Genomic DNA, 9838 nt, shown 5'->3' with positions numbered 1-9838 from the left:
GGGGTGGACCCACTGCCTGGGGTGTGGGGGACGGCGGGGTGGACCCCTGTCCCAGCTCCCAGCCCAGCAGCCTGTTAGGAGCCTCGTACAGAGGCCCTTGACAATTCTGCTTTTCTTCTGGAAGGTTTGGGAAGTATTCGCATGATGAACTGTCCATCCTGGTGCCGCTACAGCAATGCTGCAGGTACAGCCCCTGCCGGAGCCGGCTCCAGCTCCACCCTCCTCCCCCGTACACAGGAGACAGAGGAGGCCACAGCCTTCCCCACCCCACCCCGGCCATCACACTGGGAGAGGAAAGGCCTTGAATGCAACCACAGCCTCGAATTCAACCCACACCCTCCCTCTGCTGCCTGGAGCGCAGACCTCACCTGCCCACCCCTACAGGCCCATCCAGCACGTGCCCTCTCAGGCCTCCACTCTGTGTCCATCCTGCCACCCCAGTTACAGAGAGAACTCGAGGCCAGGGCAGACTCTGACTGAGACACAGAGACCCTGCTCCCCCGCACGGCTGCCGGACTCTGCCATTGCCACTGCCACCTTCTACCGGGGTTCAGACCCCCTGTCCCCCCTTTCATGGCTGGGGACGCAGGCCTACAGGGCAAACGCTTTGTACTTCTCTAACGAGGCATCAAAGCACCCGTGTTGGGCAAATGTGCCGAGTTGGGGTCAGTCTCCTGGGTGAGCAGGCCGTCCTCCTCACTCTCCATCCTCCCGCTGGACCCCTCTGGGAAGTACGCTGGCCACCGCCCCCTGCCAGGGCACCCGCATCCCTCGTGCAGATGAGAGGCCACAGATCGCCCTGGAGCAGATCACACAGTCCAGTGACTGACGAGGCGTCAGATCGCAGGCCCCTCTGTCGCGGTCTCTCATCTCTGCTGTCTCTGTCTCTGTCTGTCTGTCTCAGTCTGCCTGACTCTGTGTCTCTTTCTGTCTGTCTCTCTGTCTCGGTCTCTCTCCCTTTCTCTCTGCCTGCTTTCTCTCTCTGTCTCTTTCTCTCTGTGTCTCTCTTTCTCTGTGTATGTCTCTTTCTCTCTGTCTCTGTCCCCCTCTTTCTCGCTCTGTCTCTTCCCACTCACTCTCTTGGTCTCCCTCTCACTGTCTCTCGCTGTCCCACGGCCAAGCCTCTCCCCTGTCCCGTGCCAGGCCTGACGCCTCTCTCCTCCCCAGGATCCGGAAGTCCACCTACCTGCGTCTGCAGCTCCTGGCCAAGGAGGAGTACAAGCTGAGCCTGCTGATGGCCGAGTCTCTGCGGGGGGACCAGGTGGCACCCGTGCTGTACCAGCCGCACCTGGAGGCCCTGGACCGGCGGCTCCGTGTCGTGCTGCAGGCCGTCCGGGACTGCGTGGAGAGGGACGGGCTCCTCAGCGTGGTGGAGGACGACCTGGACACTGAGCACAGAGCCGCCTCGGCGAGGTAGTGTCCACCGGCCGCCGCGCTGCCCGGGACGGAGCCAGAGGGGCCGGGCCTCCCAAAAAGCGCACGTGCCCGCGCCCGTCGTGAATTCAGTGAATTCAGAGGCAGGACGAGATCAGCGGAGTCGGGACCTGCTGCCTCGGGAGGCCAGGCTCCCCAGGTCTAGTAGGACACATTTTGTCAGTGTTCGACCAGAAAAGGTTGGGAAGGAAGCGCTGTCTGTGCTCACGGACAGAGGCGGCCGGCGCCCGAGGCATTCCATCCTTTCTGTAGGGAAAGGAGCCTTTATTTACTATTTTGTATTTATATATGATGAATAAGTATATTAACAGAAACGCGTACACAGACTCCGATCACCTACCAAACCAAACACGAGGGCCGCCCTCCCCGGTTCTGGGGGCCCCTCAAGGCCACGTTCAACCCTCAAGTGCTCTCACACTCGGGACCTGTTTCAAGTCAAAACTCTTTCTCCTTCCTGGGGCCTCGGCTCCTGGAGGGCTGGAGGGTCTCGTCTGAGGATGGAAGGAGGCTCTCGCTGACGTCTGGCCTGTGAGCTGGTGGACGGATGCCCACGTAGTTTTGGAGGACCTGATGACCAGGCGTCCTACGATTCCGTCCGCTGACCCACAGTGCCCATCTCGGACTTGGCTGCGGACAGTTGGTGCAAGTGTGTCCTGCGGGACTGGCTGTGCGCAGCTGTGGGTTGACCTTTGCAGAGTTTTGTGGAATCGTTTGCAATGTGATAAAAGTGCAATAAAGGTACAGCAGATGTGTGTCGGCCTCACGGGGCGGGTCCCTCACACCTTGGTGCGTGGCTGCCTGTCCACCCCCTCTCCAAAAAGCCAGTCCTGGAACCAGGCACGGCCGAGAGTCGGCATTCAAGGTGGCCTGGACCCAAGGCCTGCTGGAGCCGGAGGGGCTGCCTGCCAAGCCCTGCTGCAAACAGGCCAGGTGAGGCCCCGCCTCCAAGGCAGGTTGGTGGGTCCCGGACTGCTCTCAGAGGATGGGGCCGCCACCCAAAGCCACGGCGGCCCCGAGGGCGCCCCCTGTCGATAGCCCTGGCAAGGTGTAGCTCCTGGTGTTCCAGCAGGACTGGGCAGCCATGGCTGGGCACGGCGGGGCAGCTGCTTCGGGGCTGTGGCAAGCGAGGGGCGACATGAAGGGTGCCAGCTCCTTCCCACTGCAGGCCTCTGGTCTGGGAGCCCCTGGGAGGCCCCTGGGGAGACTCTGGGCTCCTTCCAACAAGCCCCAGGAAGGCCCAGCCCCGGAGGGAGCAAGGAGAGTTTGTGGGCCAAGGGCGCCGAGAGTCCCGGAGGTGAGAGTGTGGGAGTCACAGCTCCTGGGGGCAGGCCCCCCGCTCCTGAGCCGTTTCCTCACGGTCACTCCCGAGCTGCTTCTGCGCGGCCACTCCTCACCCTGTGGCAACTGTTCTCTGTGCTGCACGCCCACCAAGCCATCAAGGTCAATCGTTACTCGTCTCTGAAGCAAAACCTCAAGGTTGGTTTTATTTTTCTGGATTTACAGATGGAGAAACTAAGGCTCAGAGAGGGATGGTCTCTCAGTCCCCACATCAATTTAGGTTTCTGGAACAGTCCACCCAGTGCTTGAAACCCCGTGAGATGGGAAGAGGTACAGAGGCCCCACCTGGACCCCCAAGTGCCCCGGGGCTGAGTTGAGGGTAGGGCAGGCTCCCCCTACGGCCAGACTCGCAGAGGACTGCAGACTCCTCAAAGGAAACAAGCAGATGACGTGAGGAAGCCCTCCAGCGGGCTCCCCGGCCTCCCTGCCTCAGTGCAGGGCCCAGCCCTCCCTGGAGCTCGGCCTTCCTTCCATAGCCGTCTCACATGTCGCCTGGCCCCAGCTTCACAGCTGCACTTGCCACATACTCAGCTCTGGCCTCTCGCCGTTTTCTCCCAGCCAAGGGACTCAGCCGACCCTCGCCTCTTCTTCTCCCTGCCCTGAGGACCCCCAGAAGCTGAGAGGAGTGAGGTGGGGGCTGCAGAGATGGGGCTGGGCTCCCGGGTCAGAGTCTCCCCGGCTGGCACTGTGTGAGGGGCAGAGGCAGGAGCCACCATCCTGGCTGCCACCTGCCTAGGGTCACATGGCCCAGGAGCCCCAAGAAATCAGCTGTGGGGCCGGTCACTGTGGACCCCTCTTCTAAGAGTCTCTGCATACACTCACCTGTCCATTCCACAAAGTCCCTGACACCCATCGAAGCTGTGCCAGGCTGGGTGCAGCACGGCCTGAGAGACTCGACTCTATCCTCATCACCACCACCTTGCAGAGCAGTGGGAGAGGCACAGTAAATGCACTGATGGGTCACAAACAGGACCCTGCACACAGCAAGGAAGGCGGTGAGGGCAGAGGATAAGCCGGGCAGACACTGTGTATGGGGCAGCCAGGGAGGTGCTGTGGCCCCATCATTCAGAGGCTGGAGGTGGCCCCACCATGTCTCTGCTTGGGACTGAACCAAAAGAGGTGATTAAGTGGCATGAGGGTTTGGGTGGCCCCAGTCCAATCTGACGAGGGCCCTTATGAGGAGACCAGGACACACACAGAGGGATGGCCCCGTGAGGACAGGGAGAGGATGACGTCCATGAGCTATGGAGAGGCCTGGAGGAACCAGCCCTGCCACACGGTGACCTCAGACTCCAGCCTCCAGGACCGTCTGTGGTTGAAGCTGCCCCGTCCATGGTGCTGTTATGGCATCCTGAGTGGAGTCACGCAGACAGCCTCCAGGAGGGGCTTCAAGGGGCCTGAAAGAAGGGAGGCAGTGATGCCAGGAGCAGGGCCGGGGGTGTGGGTGGAGAAACGCAGCAGCCATGCCCACCCTGCCATGTGGGGCTGGCCCAGAAATGCCAATGTCGGGACCCACAGCCATGATAGAATTAAGTTAGTGTTTAAACAGACATGCCCCAGAGTCTGGACTGATAGAGGGGAGGGCTCCACGCAGAAGCAGCTGTCGCCATCATCTGGCCACCACCACCAGGGTAGCAACCACAGGGGAGGAAAAGTGTGCAGATTCCAGGGCCGGGGAGAGACCAGCAGGACCTGCTACGGGACTGGAGGCAGAGGAAGAGAAGGAGAAAGTGTGACCTCCAGGATCTGACCTCAGTCAGGGCATGGGGCACCCTTCACCGTGGGGTGTCAGAGGAAGACCCAGAGGGGCAGAGGAGAGGCGTGCGGAGTCCCCGCAGGCACCAGATGACAGCAGGGCTGGGTATAAAACGTGGTGCTGCCAGCACAGAGCCAGAACACTGAGGAGGGCGGCACGAGACCCATGACAGCTCATGCACAGCTGGAGTCTGGGTAAGTGGAGGGACAGCAAGGGTGGAGCTAATGGTCCAGACAGAGCAGACGGCCCTTGCTGTCCACTATGGAAAGACACACAAAAACCATCACACATGTGAGAGCCTTTGGCATGAGAGACACAAAACCACAGGGAAACACGTGGCGTGGAGACTGTGCTGAGAGCAGAGATGTGGAGACAGCAGAGATGAGGAGATAGCAGAGAGTGGACGAACGAGGAGGGCGTGGGGCGGCTGGGGACAGCATGAGGTCCAGGGAACAGGAGGGGCGCTCATGCACCAGCATGGGTGGAGAAATGAAACAGGATGAAGCCTCAACAGAAGGAACAGGAGATGAGACTGAGGAAGGTACCAGAGAGCAGCAAGGGAGACCAGTGACTGGAAAATGAGAAAAAAATCCACTGAGCCCCGGCAGCAGCCCCAGTGCTGACCAGCAGGGGGCACACGGCAGAGAAGAGGAAGTGAGGAAATGGAAAAAGAGGGTTGACCTGAGCTGAAGGACGTGAACTTCCATATGAAATAGTCCCAGGGCTGGGCATGGTGGCTCAGGCCTGTAATTCCAGCACTTTGGGAGGCTGAGGCAGGAGGATTCCTTGAGTTCAGGAGTTCGAGACCAGCCTGGGCAACCCAGTGAGACTCCCCCATCTGTACAAGAGACATAAAAATTAGCCAGACACAGTGGCTCACACCTGTAATCCCAGCTGCCCCAGAGGCTAAAGCAGAAGGATCACTTGAGTGCAGGAGGTCAAGGCTGCCGTGAGCTATGATTGCATCACTGCTCTCCAGCCTGGGCGACAGAGTGAGACTGTGTCTCAGAAAAAGAAAAAAGAAAAAACTAATAATTAAAAGTAAATAAATCATCCTGGTTTCTAACAGAATAAAAGGAAGGTCAGCAGAAAGGCCAGGACGGCCCGAAGGAACTTCAGTGCTCTGGCGTGGGAGGTTCCCAGGTGAGGAGAGCCTAGTTCCAGCTCTGGAACCGGAGCACCTCTACCTCCCCCATGGGAGGGCTAGGGCTGCGAGGTGGAGCCATCACTTCCGGACGCCGGGCGAACGGACCTCCCCGCAGAAGCACAGAGGTGAGGGCATGGAGTCACGTTCCACACACAGGATCTAGACACGGCTCGTGGCCCACACACTGGAAACCAGGATGTGCGTCAGGGAGGAGGAGGAATGGGGCACAGTAGGGTGGCAGAGCCCCCGGGTCGCTGACGAGAGGACCCCCGAGGGGAACATGGAGACAGGAGCAAGAGGACCCTGCAGAGAGGGGTGGGCACCCACCCAGAAAAACAAGCCAGGGGAAGAGGTGAGGATCCTGGTACAGCCGGGACGCCGTGGCTCAGCCATGAGTGCGGCCACAGACGCATCATAACAGGAGCACCCAACGTCATTTTTCCATAAAGAAGAAGGCGATATCACCGTATTGGGGAAGGGAGTGTTTGGGGAGATTTTGAGCTGTGACATAAGCCTGTTATTTGGAAACACGGAGGTAAATACAAAAATCAAACACACCTAGCAAAACAAAGAAGGTGATTTTCTCTGGGTCCTTGCCAGGAGCAGGAAGGGCAGGGCCTGCTGCGTTTCATGATTGCGGTGCCATTTCAGACTTTTTAAACACTATCCACTGGTGTGATGCTATTTCAGACTTTTTAAGCACTATTCACTGGTTTGATACAAGGTCAGAATGCAGTTTGACACCCACCAGCTGGGTCAGAGCTGATGGTCTCCCGGGCAGGGGTCAGCTCGGCCTCACGGCAGCCCCGGTGCATGCCCATAGTGAGGCCTGAGTTCATCTTACCTGCTTTGCTCCTCACAGTTACTCAGGGGTAGGAATCGTGGCCCTGTGTGCCCACGTCACAGCTGTGTAAACCGGGGCTCAGACAGTGGGACGACTTTCTGGAGCTCAATACGAACAGTGCCTGCGTGTGGACCCTGCCCTGACGGCCCTCCTCTTCCTACCTACCCGCAACACCCATGCCACACACAGAGCCACGCACCCGCAGAATCAGGTGGTACAGAGAGGGGACGGGGGCACGAGACCGAGGGCTGAGGAACAAAAGGAAGAAAAAGGGCTTTCAATTAAGTTCTTTCCCTTGGTGCGGGCTGCTTCCCACGGAGCACTAAGCTGCCGCTTTGTCCGCAAGTAGGACAGTGTCTTGCCAGAGGGGTCATCGAGAAGCGTGGGGGTTGAAATTCAAACATGATTTTTTACAAACCCAGGGGAAAATCTGGGATTTCACTCCATAGAATTGAGGGTCAGAAAGGGGGTGGCTCACAAGGGGGCTTCTGCCTGGCACTGGGATCCCCGCCCCTGAGCCGTTGGGGCCGCGCACCTGGCAGAGACCACGGGGCTGAAGGTGGGCACCACTCTTCTCTGAATTAAAGTAAATGAATGAAGAGATAAATAAATATATGAATGGGGGCTCGTGTGTGGCCCGGCCCTCGGGGGCCACAGGACAACACCTGAAGAATACGCTGCCGGGGAATGTGGGTGGTGGGCACAGCCCAGCCCGGATGCAGAAACCTGCTCTGAACACAGAGGACATTACCCACCCCAGCCCACAGGCCACAGCCCAGCCCGGCTGCCAAAGCCTGCTCTGGACACACAGAGGACCCCGCCCACCCCAGCCCATAGCCTAGTCTGGTTGCAGAAGCCTGCTCTGGACACAGAGGCCACTGCCTGGCCTGAGGCCACCTCACAGAAGGGCAGGGTTCTCGGCCTGCCCAGGGAGCTCCCTGGAGGCACCTGCACCATCCTCACCTGGGAGTGAGTTCCGTATGCAGATTCCCAGGCCAGGTCCCCAAGCCCAAATGCAGAGGTCAAGGGCAGAGGCCTTCAGCTGGCTACCCAGGGGGCCTGGACGCAGGGGCTCCCAGGCTGTCCTTTTGGGACTCACTGTTCAGTCCTTCCCCACCCCCTGGGGGGTCCTCCCCAGAGTAGCCCCTGACTGCACAGACACCCTCGGCACACCTGGCCTGCAGCCAGTCTGTTCCACAGAACCCCCACGCCACTGTCCCCCAGGAGGGCCTTCACCAGGGCAGATGACGAGAGAAGGCTCCAGAAGCCTCTGCCTGCCCAGGTGGGCCTGAGAGGGGCGAGGAAGATGGATCGGCCCAGACCAAGCCGCTGTCTGAGGAGCAGAGTTCCAGCTTCCGGTGTGTGGAGGATGCGGACATCTTCCGTGCACAGAGGGCTCTGCTGACCCTTTCAGTGGGCGGGGGGGAAGGTCGCCTGCATTTGGAAGAAGGGGTTTGTGGCTGGCAGCCTGCTGGGAGGGCGTCCTCCAGAAGGGGAGGCATTTGCTCCCGCCCTTGCAGCTTGTCCTGAAGTAGCCCCTGGGAAGAGTGGGAGATAAATTAGGAGAGCCCCAGAGCTGCTGCTGTGTGGGGTCTGGGCGTGACGGTGCCTGCTGGGCCCATATCAGCCATACCCCTAGCCCAGGGTGCCCAGGTCGGGGACCCAGCTAGGCTTCTGTAGGGGGCTCCGGCCAGCCAGCCCCTTCCCAGAGCGCCTGCCCCGCTCGTCTCTGTGGGTCCCAGGGCTCGGCCGTCCTGTGAGCTGGAGGGACCCGCAGGTCCGCAGGTGAATTCAGGCTCCCGGGACACCTGCTCATGTCTGGTCCGCGTGCTCCATCTAGAGGACAGCCGGGGAAAAGCAAGAACCAGCATCCGTGTGAGGGGCGGCCCCAGCTGAGAAGCAGGTGTCTTATCCTTAGCGCCCAGGGTCAGCGTGGCTCCACCGCCTCCCTCAGCCCAGCCCAGAGCCCAGACCGCGGGAAGCCTGTGCGTCGCCCACTCCCGCCTCCCCAAGACCCAGCTCAGTCCTGGCAACTCCATAACTTCCTGCCAGGTAACCGGGTTCTTCTCCAGTACGTCCATTCTGAATGAGCATTGGGCAAGTTCAGTACCCTGCACACCAACACACCTATGACACCCTGCCTTAAACATGGAACCAGAAGCCTGCAATTACCCTGGGGGGCAGCGGGAGCTGTTGCAGCCCCCCGGCCTTCCGGAGCCTCCGAAGCCCCCCGCATGCATGGAGCCTTGGGGCCTTGGCATGGCTGCCCACTGGAGCTCTGCCCCTGCCCAACCCCTTCACTTCATTAATTCCTATCCTGACATAGCTCAGATGTTTCATCTGGGAGGATGGGTCAGGTGCACACCACCACACCCAGCCAATTTTAAAATTTTTTATAGAGGTGGGGTCTTTCTATGTTGCCCAGGTTGGTTGTCTCAAACTCCTGGCTTCAAGTGATCCTCCTGCCTCAGCCTCCCCAAAATGCTGGGATTCCAGGCATGAGCCATCGTGTCCAACCCCGTTTTCTAAACAAAATCACATTCTGAGGTTCTGGGAGGACATGAATGTTGGGGGTACCCATTTAACTCACTACTGCCTTCCAATCCAGATGAATTTTATCTCTCGTTCATAGCTCAGTCCATTTTGTTTTCAAGCGTTCTGTGAGTCTTAATGAGGATAGCAAATGCCACTCCCCATTCAGAGTAAACCATCATCTCATTTAAAAAGACAGTGTGCATTAGATACAAAAACTCAAAGATGTTTAGATGTGAATGTGAATGTGGCAGAGACACAAATTAACTGCACATCGCAGCTGTCATTCAGGCCAGATTTCCCAAAGAAACACGCCCTGTCTAAACGTTAAGAAACATTTCTTAAAACTCATGGCTATAGTGACTTCCAGATTTGGGAGAAGTAAAAGGCCATGATTGGTGTCCCGCGTGGCACAGAAATCCTTATTTCTGAGGAAAAGCTGCACACCAGCCAGGGCGGCTGAAAACCCTGTCCTGAAGAACAAATCCAACTTTCCCATCAGCTGCGCCTCAAAGAATATGAACATAAATAGAGCCTCACTCCCTACATCCCAGGCCAAAGGCCGCAGCTCAAACCTGCATAGTCCTGAGTTCTGCCTGGCCCAGTGTTTATGCATTGGCCACATGTAGAGATTCTGAGATGAATGAGAGACACATCTGTGTGTCTATAAACTCAACACGTGTTTGCTGAGTGCCTGCTATGTTACAGGAAATGCCCATGATGCTGGGATGGAATGGGGAGCAAGACAGGCTCTGTCCTCGGAAGCCGCCATCCTGGGACCGCCAGC

General features: G+C 58.7%; 1 long non-coding RNA gene across 1 annotated transcript; it reads left to right on the top strand.

Moving 5' to 3' along the window:
* The first annotated feature begins 45 nt into the window (after positions 1-45).
* On the top strand, positions 46-2212 carry LOC113222451. The gene is made up of 2 exons (XR_004229106.1): positions 46-184; positions 1168-2212. It is a non-coding gene; the product is annotated as an uncharacterized LOC113222451 (long non-coding RNA).
* Positions 2213-9838: the final 7626 nt, after the last annotated feature.

Source organism: Piliocolobus tephrosceles, chromosome 8, assembly GCF_002776525.5.
Source record: "Piliocolobus tephrosceles isolate RC106 chromosome 8, ASM277652v3, whole genome shotgun sequence".
In the NCBI taxonomy this organism is placed as follows: Eukaryota; Metazoa; Chordata; class Mammalia; order Primates; family Cercopithecidae; genus Piliocolobus; species Piliocolobus tephrosceles.
Note: the sequence above shows the minus strand (reverse complement) of the source record. Positions and strands in the feature narration are given on the sequence as shown.